Genomic DNA, 16,783 nt, shown 5'->3' on the forward strand with positions numbered 1-16,783 from the left:
CTTCGCGATTGCACTGGCAGTGTTCCACGACACGGTGTCCTTTCGAAAATATCAACCGCGATCGGTTGGTCCGAGTCGTTCTCGAAAGATCCGGAACCTCGTCCCAATAGCGGCGAATCGGTCGAGAGCGTTGGCGCGCGCGCGCGTTACGTGTATCCGTGAACAGAGCTCTGGGCTCACCCGTATAATTTAGTCGCTGGTCTGCGAGACGTAAGCGGCCGTAATCATAGCTATTACCCGCTCGCTGCTTCAATTAACGTACAGATCCGATAAACATAGCGAGAGAACGTTGCGGCGCGGACGGAGGCGCGGAATCGTTGATCTTGTCGCTTCCACCGGCGCGGTGCCGAGCGGGAACGAGTTCGACCTTGCGAAATCACCCACCGGCAATTAGACGCAGCGCCTAATCGAACAGAACGTAACGCGGTTAATCGTACAGGTGGGTCCAGGCTTCCTCTCGCGAGCGAGAAGGTGGGGGAGATCGTCTGTTACGGGCGTTCGAATTTTTCGGGAGAGGCGACCGAGTGGAATCCGACGAGTTACAGAAACTGGTCGACCCAATAAAATGTCGAAAGGCGTTCAAAGGGGAGAGAGTAGGAGGGCAGGAAGGACGGGGTTGGACGGCGCCATAAATTAAAGAAGATGTCCACCCGTAGAAATTAAACCATAGAAACTGGTTTCGAACGTAAAACGCTTCTTCTCCTGCTCTCGATCCTTCGTCCCATGTCTCTTTCCTCCGCTCGGTGGTCATCGTCGCCTCTTCGTCGCTCCCTTTCGCCCCCTCTGCCTCCGCGTCTTGACCCTACGAATCCTCCGCTTCTTCTGCTCCCATCTCTTTCCACGACCGTACCCCTCCTGCTTCCTCGTTTAACGACCGATTTCATTTTATCGAGATAATGCCGGAGCGCAGCCGAGAAGCGGAGCTACAAATCTGGGAAAGTCCGCTTAGCTTCGTCCCGGTACTCCGGTCTTTTTTACGAGCCTGATAGACTCGATGATGTCGATGTCCAATAGAATGTGATATTCGAGGGACGATACCGTGAAACGCGTCTTCGAGTCGGTAATCGTAAGAATTGCATCACAGGCGTAGATTTTGAAACACTGGCCTTCTTCTCGTCGGTCCAAAATCGTGTAACAGATGTTAGAATGTTAGATGATAAATCCGAAGAGAGAGATACTTTAATTCTCTGGTATACATCAGATTGGAATAGAGCAAGGATTAACGTATTAGTCATCTTAGCGTGAAAGTACCATTTTTGTTTCCCATATCATCCTGATCTTAAATACACCGTTCGAAAGCACTCCCACAATATCCAACAAATCGGAAAAAGCAAAGGGCGCAGATTTGATCGGAACATGTTTTTTGGTCGCACATAAATAATTCCTCCGACTGCTGGCAGCGGACAGAGGCGACGTGAAAGAGCTCCACGGTTTGTCCGACGGTGTGTAGCAAACACGAGAGGCGCGGCGAGCTGCGTCAGATTCGTGATCAATTGGCCGAAAATAATCCGGATGTATTTTGCGCGTCCGTCCGTCGTTGTCTCGTCCCTGTGTGCGTGCTCGCTCATGCAGAAGCCCTCCGCCGAGGAGGCAGATGGGGCTAATATGAACTCGATTCTGCCCCCGAAGATATGAACTCATTCTCTCCAGAAGGTGTCTGCTCATCGACACGGAAGGAAACGAGATTTATCGTCCTCTTCACCAACGTGGAGAGCGGTCACCACTCGTGAAACGGTTCCTCGCGATGCTCTCGAAGGCTGGGGCCGCCGCCCAGTGACATGGCTGCGACCTTTTTCCGACGCGAGCATTTTTTCTGTACTCCTTTGTGACGAACGACCAGGACTACCGTAGTCATTAGTCGAGGGGTACCGTTTCAGTTCAGTTTGACTGATGGAAAACGGAGTTAAGCGGAAACATAAGCTCGCAGATGAGGCGCGATACGATGTTCCTGGAATTAAGAACTTGTCACAAGTTTATGTTTCTAATGATGCAATTTTACTATTATAAAAGATGCATCATTAGCGGTTGCGATTGTTCCTGCATCTACCTCGAATATTAAATATGCATAATAGTATGGAACGCACGTAATATACAAAAATATACGAAAGATGTAAAATGAAGTACATGTTGAGATATTGAAAGTGTTAAAAACATGATCAATGCTGTGTTACTATTTGGTTTCAAAATTATGGAGTTATACATTCTTCTTCCTAACTTCTTGAAAATATACGAAAAGAATTCTGAATGTTCTTACATTAGTCACCCGATACAAACCCGACAGGTTTTCCAACTTTTCACTTGTGTCATATCAAAGTCCTCCTTCAACTATCCGATTGCATAAAACTCAGAAAATCAACCTGTCATGTTTTTTCTTCGTGGTCTTCAGATATAAACTTGCCGAACCGCATAGCATCATCGCTGCAGGATCGCAACAACGCGGCATCATTCATCTACATCGGGTCTAAAATACACGTAGATGATTTCCAAATATAGATTATGAAATCATAATGGATTTCGCAAATAATCTTAAATGCAAAATTCTGTGCTCATCGAACGTCCATCGTTTTTTTCAACTCTCAAAATTACACAACTTTATGACGTATACGTTTCATCCTCGGGTATCTATCATTCCTCGCAACTCGGAGGATTGCTTAATTTTCACGCGTACATCCTTCGACGCTCGTCCAATTCACGAAACCAGGATGTGTCACGATCGATTTCATCGCGGCACGATCGAACAGTGCGATTACAATCCGTTGAAATTCAGGCTATCCACGGTGCTGAATTATGACGTTCGAGCGCGTTACAGCTCGGCGCTCGAGTCGGATCGCCGGCGGTATTCCCGAGATTTCAGGAACGCGGCGACGATTAATTGAATTCCGCGCGAGCGCGCGCCGCTGAAAACTGGCATTCAATCTCATTAATCGAACCGCGCGGCGGCGGAATGCGAGAACGCGAGGGCTCGCGCGTTAACGTTCCTCGGACGATCCAGCTCGACGACGACGACGACCACGACTACGACGCGGATCGTCGTCGCGGCGTATGCGAACAAGCCGCCATCGCGACGTTCGTTCGTCGTCACGGTAATCGATTACCAGCGCCGGATTATTAAGCGTCACGGGTCCCTGCGAGCCGTGGAGACGCGCGAAGAGGTCAAAGGGACACGTACGGGACGCGACTTCTCGCCGCGAAAACTCCGCGAGCGACTCTCACGGCCTGTGCCGCGCGCCATCGCCTGTGCAGGCGTTAAAGTCTCCGGACGGACGGCCGCGCGAGACCCGCGTTATTAATTGCGAGCGCCGCGAGCTCACCTAGGAAGCCGCCGCGTATGGCCAGCGTTTGGTAGGCTTCTTCCGTGGAATGCCGACATTTTTGGTGTTCGACGGGGAATTGAGCGTTTTCATCCTTCGCGCAGTGAAGTCGTTTCTTGGCTCTGCCTTCGTTGGAATTTTCTGTTGCTGATGTTGTATCTATCTTGGGAAAATTTATGTCAAGTTGTATCTACATTACGTAGAATTCAACTGGTAATATAGAAGTCCGTTCTAAGTAGAATTTTGTTCCGAGCAATTAACTCTTTTCGTTTACAATGTAGGTGTAAATAAGAAAGGAGGTTAGTTCTGTTTTACTAGAATGTTAGGACATGAAACGAGTGGAATGAAAGTTTTAAAGAGCATGGATAGCTATGGTAATATTTGATTATAAGAGCCACGTTTCGTATCTGTTACAGCAATTGCTTCGAGCCATTATTCGCTGCGTGGACGGAAGACCACTCGTTCATTCGATGAAATCTTCTCGTTATGAATTATCGGGAATGAATATTGAATACCTACACGGTTTCCGATATTCGTCGAATCCTCGTCGATTCGATAATAAATTATATTCTCCGTACGGTTCGTGTATAATTAACAACAAACGTTCGTTTGTGCCGAAGGAGTTATCATCGCGATCAGAACGTGCCTTCTAATTAATCCATAAATCTCTTACATCTTTATCATAAAGCGCTTAACAAACTTGGTGGAACTTCTAAGCAAATAGAAATGTAATCACACGTTTTACTAGCATTTCTCTATGCAATATTCCATATAAACCTGCGCTGAAATTCAAGCTGGAAGAAAAACGAATCAGTCGACGCATAAATTTTTCCAAAGCTAAAAATATCTTCGGTTAAAGTGTCCTGAAAGGCGTACAACGGAGCTCTCGAAACAAAGCTAATGGAAATTGAATGAAAAACGAGCAGAAGAAACGAGACTCGGTTACCTAGAAAGGGATGCTCGGAGCATCTTCGAAACGCAGCGAGCGCATTGTGGGCAAACATCGTTTAGTCAGTGAACGAGTCGGATCTCGAGCGACCATTCACGCAGGACAGCCACCGTAACGGAGGTCCAGCGCCAAAGGATCCTCTCATGGATCACGAGTTCGGTGGAAAAATGACCCACGCTGTTCAGGCGAACTCGAACGGCTAACGACGTTTTGACTGGAATCCCTCTGGGTTCCCGAAAGGAATTCACAGCGCTGCGAATCCTATTAGGACTCGTTAAAGCGCCTTTTTCGTCGATTTACGAAACGGTGAGCTCCTTCCGGACGGAATGCTCTCCTCCAGCCTTACAAATAGCCGCGTAACGGATACCTTGGCTTACCGACTACGACTGCGAGACGACACTGTCGACGGATTCCTCGTATTCCGTGGTTTTAGGCTTCTGATCTTCTGGTAAGCTAAATCTCTCGGCTTTCGCTAGCGCACCGCGCGTTTCCTCGAGACAGGCCGCAGGAGATATCGCGAGAGGGTGAACGATTGCCAAGTTTACTTATTAAAATAAGCTGAAGCGGTTGATTCACGGTAGTCGGTTATTCGGTGGAATAGGAATCACCCGAATCTACTTCGCGTTCACAAATAACCAGCAGGATCGCGAGGCTAACGCACGACGCCAGGAGCCACGCAGCCACGATATCCGGCTCCTTTCCCAGTGGCGCGAGCCACTATCGAGCGACAGTCGCTCGATCGGGGCAAGACTTATCGGTCACCAGTTGCACCCCCGTCGGGGAATAACTCTTGCTCCTCCTACCAAGGGGGAGACGGCCCGTTACCCCGACGTCGTACATCGGCGTATCGATTTCAGGCTGGCCGGGGAATTATTTCGAGTGATCCGCGGGAAACAGGATCTCGAACGTGCGCCGCGTCCTTCGACGAAAGGTGGGCCGCGTTCCGCGGGAATGGGCGTAGGCGAATCTTCGATCTTCGTAGCCCCGCGACTGGAAGTCATCGCTGCGGCCATATACGAGCGTCGCGACCCCACGGGAACTGGGGAGAGAGAACTGCACCGTCTCCGCGGTATCTCGGATCTACTTTGTGTTCTCCCGAGCGGACCGTGAGTGGCGCAGGTACAGCCCGCGATCCCCTGGATATACGTTTCAATGATCTACGGCCAGCCGAGATCGAATCCTCCGCTGAGAGACCGTGCCAGGATTCCGTGGACTCGCTGAATCCCTGCTACCACCCCGATACCACGTCGACACCTGGTTTTTCGAGTGCTCCCGGAGCTGAGTCGTTGGATTGATGCGGTGTTGCGTGGATTTTTATCGATACTCTCCGTAGAGGTACTCGACGTGCCTCGTGTATCGTTTGCGTTCCGGTGCGAGTCGATGTCAAGGATGGCGCGAGACGTTCGAGTAATTGATTTACTTCAACTTCCAGCACAGCTAGTAGATTTTTCATTCCTCGAGTCGTGTGACACGTGAAACGTGAAGAAATTCTATCACGAATCGAAGTAACTCAATAATTCGTGTTTCGCAATATCATCCCTCGATCGTCAGATTTCCTCGAAATCACCCCTCGGTGAAACCCATGGAATTCAGGCAGCAGAGAAAAAAAGTATCCACTCGAGGGTGAATGACTCGCCGAGGACGCCTCCGGATGACGAATCAACAACGATCGATCCGGCGATTAGCATCGATCGTGACGTTCGAGTGTCGGTGACAAAGTGGCCCGGGCCTAACTAGGCCTCGAGACATCTGTCCGATTTGTCACGGGACTACCTCTCGATGCAACAGATCGCGCGCAGCCGTTCCGTCGCCAGGGCCACCCTGTGGATAATTGTTGAATGCCGCTAATGAGAGTCTAGTGGTGTTGCGGACGCGCGCCACGCTCTCGAACCGTGTCGAATCGCCGCGCGTTTTGCGCCCGCCGGAAGAGGATTCTAACGGCCGTGAGAACGCCGTTTAGGCGGCGGAACGGTAGATGCCTCGTTTCGATACGCGTTCGTAACGAGCCTGTGCAGCACTCCCGTGCACTTTCTATCGCGCCCTTAATCAGCAGAAATTTATGACACCCGATGAGGGTGAAAACGGCGAATCCGTGGGTACCAAAGATTCTTCTCCTTTTTTCTTTCCTCGTCCGCTTTTCAACGGCTGCTAAACAATCGCCAGCCTCTGATTGATCGTTCAGACGGATTCCGTATTGAATGCGAGACGCTCAGTTTATGGCCACCGCTTTCAGGTTCGAATATAGTAGCGGTTGATTAGAAGTACCTATGCGTTGTGTGGTTTGCTGAATTGAATCGATCGTGTGTACGTGTAACGAGCGATAAGGATGGATGGCGAACGTACGGGGTGTCAAGTTTGAGAACAAAACTTGGCTTGGACTAATGAAACGAAGTTTCGTAGGTACGGACCATGCAGAAGTGCAGAACGAGACTGCTCGAGTCGAAACAAAAGCGTCGATACGAGGTCGTGGTAAAACGGCGCGAGTCCTGAAACGTAATCCGGCGATGTGCAGGGACTACCAGGCCCTATCTGAAATTTAATATCGCGTCCTCGCGGTTTTCGCGATAAATCGACTGCCCACCGCCTACCGCCCACTCGCGGGGTCCTGGCATATTTAATTACAGAAAATCGCTCGACCTTCGCGCGGACCTCCCCACGCGTCTACAGGGTTCGCCCTGCCGGAGTCCGAGGCACCGCTCTCAGTCCGTGAACCCCTCGCGAACAAAGAGTTCTTAATGAATTCCCGTAAAGGACGACCGAACGCGAACGAATCGATAATTACTGCTTTCGATCGGAGCTGCCCTGATGCAACGGTGCAAGATCATGGCTCTCATCTCGACTCTGATCGTTATCGTGGGATATCGAGCTTTCCGACCGTCTTCGAGTTACGATCATTCCAGTTGTACCAGTACTTCCACTCAAAATTGTTGCTCTAATATTTTGCAATGAAATATAACGAAACATAAAAATGGTTTCAATCGTGTTCGAATGATCGACGGAATGAAAACCTGGAACGTTCGAAAGAGGCTACTTTCCCGGTCGAATCGACGACAGGAAGCAATGACCCGTTCCTGGCTGTGACGAGGAACCCCTCCGTCTAAATACGCTTAATAGATGACAACTATAAACTACCGCGCCAGTACATAACACGGAACCACACGGTGAATATCGTTCCGCACGATTGAGCTCTCCTCTGGGTACGAGGGTTCTCGTAGCTGACTCGCTTTCAGCCGATCAACCTCTCCGCTATCACTCCGGTCCCCCATTGTTTCTCCACGGTACAAGATGCACCCTGTCGTGGCGTCCTAGCGACCCTATCTACGCTCTGCGACCAAGTGGAAGAGCCTCATGAATAGTTCCGTGGCGTTAACGAATCGCGTTGACGATCGATGGGTGATGGATGGAGGCAGGTTCGCTAATATATACTTGGACATTCGTACGCTCGTACCATATCGAGTACGTAGCTCTAATTACGGTCGCCAGAGAAGTTACGATCGAGGCAGAGAGGCAAGACGAAGTAGAAAACGAAGAACTGTTGAAACGGTGACAACAGCGAGCGCATCGAGGCGTTCAGGAACTGGTCGCGTCACGTAAAATCTGCTAAAGAGCCAGCGTATCGTCGCGCGAACAGATACACCCCGCGCGACGGTAATCCGTTGGAAACGATCGCGCGTCCTCGGGCGACAGTGGCCAACAGTGGTCGGCTGTAATTGCCCGTGCGGCTTTCGGCGCGTACGCTGCCCTTTTCATCCCGCGGGACAAAACCGCAACGGCCACAAATCTAACCGCTAGGACGCGCGATGCGTTGAACGCGGCGACACGTCGTTCGATAAATCTGCTCCGGGAGCGGTAACGCGGCCGAATGAATGGCGTTACGGGCCGACGAGCACGCTGAATGCGCCACGCCGGCTCGTTGACACGGTAGTCAAAATATTGGGGGAGTGCCTGGCCCAGCTTGGATCCAGCTTCTCCCTCTTCCCTTATTTCTGTTCCTCCTTTTTTCTTATATTCCTTTTTTCTCTTTGCGTCGCCTCTCTATTCCTCTGTCCTCGCATCTCTTTCTTTCTCCCTCTCTCGCTCTGTGCGCTCGAGTATCATCGGGAGTGGAACACAACGAGCCGGGATGATGAACGTACAGCTTTCACGGGGAACTCCTTGTTCGAGGAATCGACACGTTTCGGTGGTTACAATGACGATCGACTGGATTTCACGCAGCTGACTGGGAAGATCGCAGTTCCAGGGGGTGTGGCTTCAAGTGGGGGTAAATTGGAGGAATGGCTGGGATGATTCGGAGTCATTGAGAGGTGTTGAAGTGAAACTTTGGTATGTTATGGCAGAAATAATCAGTTTACAGGGACGTATATTTTCTCGACACGTTTGGCTGGCTCATACCAGATTCAACTACTTCCCCGAGTTTCCGCGATCCATAACACGAGTACGACGAAATATAAATAATTCTTAGTCGACGTAGACAGGCAAGACTTAACTGTTCCATAAATTTCCCAAAAGTGTCGTAATAAATTTAACATAAACTTAGTAATTAAAAGAGATAAGTGTTAAAACATCGCGAGTCGTTAAAGGCAGCGAAACGCCATTAACAAGTCGAGTCCTCGGAGGAAGACTCGTACACGGATACATCGTTTATTAACCAAGTGCCTCGGATAATTAACTAAGCATCCAAATCTCTCTTTACGAGGCTACGGGACAAGCTTAACCGAAATAAAAACCTCTCGAATGAACGATTTCCATTTGGAACGCGACCAAGAACAGTGCAACGCATTCACGTTTAACAGTGACCGTCCGAATAGTCCGTTGTCCGGAGTCTTTTATAGGAACACGATGGAAATCATAAAAAGCGTCGTCAGTGTCCTCGCGACGGTCACAGACCATTTTAACGACTACGAGAAGCACCTTGATGCTTTTTACGTATCGTTCGAATTCGGAACTCGATTTGACTGTGAAAAGGAACTCGGAAAAGAAAAGAGACCAGCACGATAGGAGAAGAAAAGGGGAGACGACGACGAAGAAGAAGAAGTGGAACGCTCGTTACCAAGACGGCTCGTCGAGGCGCTTTATGCGAAGCTCGTAAAATATCCGAGGCGATTTATAAGGCGCGCCACCATAGAAATTGGGCCAGCTTACGACAGACCGCGCCGAGGAAGACACCGGTCGGGGCGTATCGCTTCGAGGTACCTGACTCGCAGAGTAGACAGAAAGGAAACGAGCGGACAGAGGAGCGGATCGCGTTAACGGGACACGGTTATGTGCGTTCTGAATTGCCCAAGCATCGATGTCTCCTCTCTGCTCGTATTTTCGCTAACACTCGGAGAAACGGGCCTAACTCTCGATTAATCTCGAGATGGTATCGCTCGAGCTCGAGGTAGGGTGGGTGATTGTTTGGTGTCGCAATTTGGGATCCACGCGGCTGGTAACCCACCTAAAGATGGTCGGGAGACGGTTAAGTTATGGTCGGACATGGAGAAACTAGGCGGAAGACGGACAATGTGAATACGCGCTCTTTGTAGTTTCGGTATGTGGTGTAATATGTCTCGCCTGTCTCTGGTTGCTTTTAAATAAGTGGAAGAAAGTTTCGTGGTTGGAGTCGCAACGCTCTCGACTCGCGTTGAATGGTAAGCTTTCTGTACGGATCGGGAAGAGAAGTTCAAAGTGGTTGGACATGGCCGCTGTTGGGTTCGATACGCTGGTCGAACGAGATTAGGCGCAGGAATGTTGTCAAGCATGGGCATTAGCTGATCTTTTGAAACGCTGCGGCTACGGTGGGCGGGATCATTTGTCTCGGATACTCAAAATAGGAGCAAACTGTGTCGGGTAGCCTACTTCTCGCGAGAACTCGTCTAGATTATCCTTGGCTAAGCCTACGTGCATCGTGTCTGACAAACTCCCATAGCATTTAGTAGATTTCGTAAGCACCTTGACACTGTAAAGCAGCTTTCGATCCAGTCCGATCGAAATACCTGTCCAGCGTGAATCATCAGCGGATAAAAATATGTGTCACACGTTTTCTGTCGTGAGAGACTCGACGATGATACATTCGTCGTTCGAGATTTTGTAAGCGACTCAATTTCTCAATGAAATACGGCTACGGTGGAGTAAATTCTAAACTACTTGGCTAGAGGGTTAATTTTTCCAATGTTTCATCTGTTCAACCCCTTAATGAATCCAATTAGTTAAGAAAACTAATGCAACTGTTGGCAAACATGTTCATTTAACACGGAGGCCTGTTTTAATCGGATTAAAACCAATAAAGTCAGCTACCGCCCGGTTTAACACGCCGGTGATCTAATCGATCCAGTTAGACGTCAAAACGTCGCCCCTAAGCCCGTGCGAATCTCGTAAGCGGATTACCGTGTCATTGAATCGGGAAATCCAGTTATTTGCGATTTTCCTTCGAGGCTAATCCTCCGCTGCCGACCGATCCCTACTTCCACGAAACTCGATCGGGCAGGCCCCTAGACCTCTTGGTACGCGACCCTCTCGATCGTGGACGCCATTTCTGTGCTCGCGCGCTGCCGCATCCGGCTGCCGGTTAATAAATCATCGTTACATCGAAAAGTCGCGGCGTCATCGCGGTTTACATTCAAATCCGCGGCGGCGTCGTCCGCGACCGGTCGCGACGAGAGCGTAATTGCGTCATCCCTCTATTCTCCGCAGCCGCGATTCACCACTAAAATTATAACGTTCGCGGTCGGCGCAACGCGCGTTCGATTCTCGTTAACGCGTTGCGCCGTCGATGATTTAGCAATTTTTCTCGCCAGTTTGAAAAGGAGCGAGTCCCGCTCGACGCGCACCGGTTACCGTCTCCCCGGTGAATTAAGATCGAACGCTGGACAGTGAGGACGTTCGGTATTGCCGATCCGCAATGCGGTCTCGCAACGTAGACGCGATATTCTCTCGTTATACGTCTCAAGGTTTCCCTCCAGGTATTTCGTTAATGCTATCAGTGGCTCGTGATCGCGTTCCGTGCGAGCAATAAACTTTGTATAATGAAATGCTTAACGAAGTAGCAGCATTTTACAATTTATTTCAAAGTTCCCAGGAAGGTGAATGAGTTTAAAGGCGGACGTCATAAATCGAATTCGGGGAATACTGGGGTTTATATACCGTGGTACCCAATTCGGGGGTACCTGATTCCTGAATCTCCCTTCAATTTATTACTCTACTTCGAGTTTCAAAGACTACCCCCTGCAACGATACTTTGGTACGGTGTCTCCCGCTATCATCGGGCATTTAATCCAATTTATCGTATACGATTGCAATTCGGCAGTTCTACGAAAGGTATTTGGAAGTTCTTGAAAAAATGAGATCGATCGTAATTCGGTTACGGTACTACGATGGTAGCAAGCGGTGCAAAGATTTACGAGCGATTCTTAGTAGATTTTGTGGCGTGCACCGTGGGACGCGGTCACCCACAATGCAGTCAAGTGGCGTACCGTATCGTAAATTAACAAAACGCGAAGCGGCACCCGAAGGGTCTGGGGAAAGGGTTGAAAAAGGTCAGCTGAAAGGGAGTTGCACGAGCACCGTAGGTGGTGGGAATATTTTGAATTGTCCGTCGCTTATAGGGCTCGTGGTGGGTGGAGTCGCTCTATTTGCGATCGAACGAGGTTGTCGTTTAATTCTGCGAACCGCTCGACGCGATCCACCCTGTGTAGAACGAAAGATCGGCAACGCTGGGAGCTCCTGTCTCGAACGGTGTTTAACATTGGCAGCGCGATCGCTGCTAGGTGCACGTAGATCTCTAAATATCTCAAAACGCGTCGAAAAATCGGAAATTATTAGACAGGGCACTTATGCGAAAGGTGGGCGTTCGTAAAATCGGTATGCGTGAACCGTAGCGCGGAGAAAGGTGGCCAAGGAGCTTTGTCGCGACATAGGTCAGGGGTTAGACGCGTAAAAGCGGGAAATTTCGCGGCGGCTCCTTTGCCCCGTGTGCCGGGTTTCCGCGAATCGTAATTGTATTCACGACACGATCCGGGGACGTGAATTCGACGAGGATCGTTACGACGGGTCAACGTGGTCGTCAACTCGTTCCTGGAAGCGTCGCGAGGGCGATTTCGCCGAGTTCCGCGACCACGCGATTGCGATATCAACGCGGACACGATTCTCCACTTCGTTCCACCCGGGGATCTGGCGCGAGCGCGCGCAAGCCGCAATCGAGCAATTACGATCGCTCGTTTCTAGCCGCTCTATGTCCGTTAAAGTGTTTCCGCCTCGATACGCGCCGCTTGGGTAATCGCGCGGCTCCTATCTCCCGCCGATGCGCCCTGACTTTCCGCGTATTCTCGTTAATGTCACTCATTTCGGAATGCGGTATCAATCGCTACGATCCCGGGGCAAGTTTATGCGTCGCGAGGAGACGTTAATTGCGCGCGAATTTCTATCTACGATTTCGTAAACATTCCGGATAGCACGACGATACGGAGCTATCCATAAAACGCAAAAATTCCACGCGCAGCACAATTTATCTCGTAACCAAACAACCCGCGCGCACCCGGGTTGACACCTGAAATATCAAATATCCCTGGGACCCATCGAGACAAGTGGGTGGCACCGAAACAAAACGGAGCGTTTCCCACTTATCTGCGAACCCGTCTCAGAGCAGAGGTACGTCCACTGTTCTGCCTTCTGTGTTGACAATTTCACGGTCGCCCGCGTCCGGATCTTCTTTTGCGGATTTTCGTCCAAATCCACGCTGCACCGCCCACCGTCTGCCTCCCTCGGGACCCTTTGTAAATGCGGATGGATCCCATTTAAATTGGGATTAACCTAGCGCGCACCTTTTCTCCCACCATCGCCGCCTGCGCCGCTGTCACGATTTTTGCGATATTTGCTTTCGGTGGAGAGATCAGAAAATGGCCCCCGTGGCGCGTCCACGGGATTACTCGGACTCCGCCGCCACGGTCAATCCGCGGATTAGAGACGAACCGGCGTTCCTGCTAACCAGATTGCTGGTCAAAGTCCTCGAGATAAGATCCCAGCGACGATACCGCACGCGCACAATCCTGGTAACTGGATAACATCGGTCGAGCCGGATTAAGGGAGGCTAGACTCCAGAGCTGCGCCTCGGGGGTAGCTTCGTTTAAGAGAATCAACGCGAACTCGTTCGAATCGTCGCGTCTGCCGCCAAGACCTCTTTACGGAGACATCGCGAAATGGTAAATCGATAGAGTCGAAGCAGTTCGAGAACAACCTTCGACCGCAAGCCGACCCAAGAACACGAGCAGGCAAATTAGACGGAGACAAATTATCGGAACGAACGAAACGCTCCCCCGGGAGCGGGTTTCGGGTTGAAATTTTCCGGCATTAAAGGCGCAGCCCTTTCGGGCCGCTCCCGCAGAGCGAGCGTCGCTCGTTCTTCGGGGCATCTGTAACGGTACGCGGTTTAAGGCTACGGATTGGCTTTTGCTCGCTGGTCCGTCTTCGTTCGGCCACGTACAATACCGCCACGGTGGAAGAACAAACGCGCCCTTAAGTACCGTGTCCCTGGGGACGCGTACGCGTACCGGCTGGACCCGTTTTCCGCCCCTCGTGCCCCGTCGATTTTGGGCCCCGGAATCGACGACACGGGGCGTGTCACCGGTCGGCCACTGCCGTGAGCGGGCGCATTTCCACAAATGAGATTATCCTAATACTGGTAAATACGCCAGGAAATTGTCGTACCTTGCCTACCGGTTGAGACAATAAGCCCGCTACGCAGACGCGATTACTTACCATTTCTACGGCCTTGCTTTGTGTTTGTTTTGACGAGCGATTCTTTTCTTCTTTTTTCTATTCGAGGATTTTAATGGAATTTGGACAAGTGGCGAACGATCGAGCTCAGAGTTTTGGAAAACAGTTATTCGAAAGCGTGAGTTTTCGCGTGCGATTGAAATCAGAGTTATTTCTTTTGTCGGAGGCTTCCATGAATTCGTTTCGAAGATCGTAATAGTAGAAGGAAAGTTTGACGATATTGTTAGAGATCACGCAAGTCTCCCTTGGTAATGGAGTATTGTGGCCTCGGAGTTGTTCGATGTTTGGGAACAATCTTTGCTTTTTGCGCACAAATGTAGGTTCTCAGTGGAAATTGTGGGGAGATTGTGCGCTCTTCATCGTCGGACAGTATCCGAGAGCATCTTTCACCGTGGCTTCTGTCCGTCTCTGAAATTCTACCTGAACTCGTAGCTTCCCGCGCCTATCTCCTTCATCTTCGAAGCACAAAGTACCCACCTATTCCATATTATGCGAAAATCAGAGATAAGAATATCGAGAGAACCAGAGAAAGAGAGAGAGAGAGTTCCGTGAATTTTGCCTCGACGTTCTCGAAAACTAATCTTACTCTCCAACAACTACCATCCACGCGTTTACTCTGAAAGAAACGTTAATTTCCAACCAGACACGTTGGGGTTCGTCAACGCACGCTATATCGTTCGCGTCAAACAGGAAGCCATCTAAGCTTCGAAGCTGAAATTGCAATCGGCCCGCAGCAAATCGTAAATCTGCTCGTAGCGAGCTATACGAGAGTCCATTATGCCGGCGCATGCCGGTCAAATTTTATTTAGGGCTGTCTTCGGCGTAAGGGAACACAATCAGGACAAAAGGAAGGAGACCGTGAGTGAGAACGAGGGAACGAGCGACGGAGAGGGAGAACGTCGGGGCAGGGACAACCTAACCCTTCGTCGGGGCGAGAGACAGAAGGACGTGTTCAAAAGGTGGACCGTAACTTTCGCGGTTTCGCCTCGCTAATCTCTGCCACAAATTTATTTATGACTCGTTTGCGAGCCGCGCGTCTCTTAGTTCCAGTTACTACGGGACACTCGGCCGTTCTTGAAAATCGTAAAGGTCGGCCGTCGATTTTCCTCAGGCATTTCCTGCGGTTCTCCCGGAAGCTAGAACTCCTTATTACGGGACTTGCGATTGTCGCCACGAACTGTGGAGCTTCGTGTGGGATCTTCGGTGACCAAAAGTTCCGATAACCTGTTATTATTATCTCGATCGATTGGCGTATAAATCAAAACGATTTTACAGCGATATTTGTAGCTGTCTTTCCGGGCGCTCTTTAGACTCAAACTGAATCGATAATTGGAAAGAGTGATTCAGCCTCCGGTACGGGTACCAGTTCGTGTCTCTCGGCCGAAAATGCGACACGAGCTGTCAGCTCGTGACCATTCGTGTCGTGACAAATTAACGAGAGCCAGTGAACAAAAAAGTTTCCACACCTGAATTCAATCTCGCTTACGGACGCCTCGTCGATGGCATCCGTGACGTTGAATTATTGGGACCGATTCGAAAGCTGTAAAGTGGCAAAAATCGGCGGTATGACGGAGTGTCTCGATATTTCATCGCCGAAACGCGTATTTAACCGGCCGCGGGGACGGGACGCGACGCCACCATCATCGTTAGAATGGTGATGCTCGTTTACGAAAGTGAAATCAATTTGTCGGGAGCGCCACGAAACGGAGCAACGGGGCTAATGGCTCCGCGGTGAACGCACCTCTCGAACGATCGATTATTATTCATTAGAGCGAGATTCCTGGTGGCCATCTGATTGTTTTCTGGCTGGGCGAAAGTCCTCGTGCGGTCGCGAGAAGAGGAAGAAAAAGTAATACGCTGGCCACGTGGCGCGCTGCTCACGACGATCGCGACCGCAGGACATTGTAAATTCAAATTGTCCGACGGTTGTTTCGCGAAATATTGCAGCACGCTGTGCTGGTTAAATAATGAGACTGCGTTTGTTATTTCGCAGAAGGGAAATTTCATCATCGCACACATTGGAAGAATCAGAGGAATCCAGAACGCAATCGTTGTATAACCTTTAACGCGACACTGTTCCACGACTCGGTTTCGCCGTGTCGATACGATCGATCGTCGGATATATGACAAATTTATACCGTTATTGCGAATTGGTAATATCCGTTTCAACGGTTTTTCCGAGAGCCATTCAACTGGCAATGAGAATTATCGCCAGAGTAGACCGCCACGCGTTGATTCCTCGAAATTGATCGCGCGGATGATGGATCGCGACTGATGGGCATAAAATTGAGATCGATACTCGACTCGAACGTCACTCTATTTACTCCTCGTATCTGGGCCCCGATAATCGATTAAATCCCGAGAACGAGTCCTCGCTGCTTAACGCGATTCATCTCGAGAGCCAGATCGAGCTGTTCGATCGGCAAATTCTGAACAAGCCAGACCGTGGCGACGATCCCCAAAAAAGCGGCTTCTAACCAGCGGCACGACCGCAGGAAACGGCGTGCTTCGCACCCAATCGTACGATCACGATTCCCCGCGGCCCCCATAACCGCAAATCGTCTCGCGCGGGAAGGACGTGACCTCGAGGAAACGGAGTACACCAGGCTCGCCAACGGAGAAAAAGGAGCAACAGGGGGACGCGACAGGGATGCACAGATCGAGAAAGACAGAGAGAGAGAGAGAGAGAGAGAGAGAGGAGCAAAGAAGAAGGGAAGAAGGAGGGTTACAACTTGACGTAACTTGACCTTTGCTCGTATCCTCGCGATAGGGG

This window comes from Xylocopa sonorina, chromosome 6 (assembly GCF_050948175.1).
Source record: "Xylocopa sonorina isolate GNS202 chromosome 6, iyXylSono1_principal, whole genome shotgun sequence".
Taxonomy (NCBI): domain Eukaryota; kingdom Metazoa; phylum Arthropoda; class Insecta; order Hymenoptera; family Apidae; genus Xylocopa; species Xylocopa sonorina.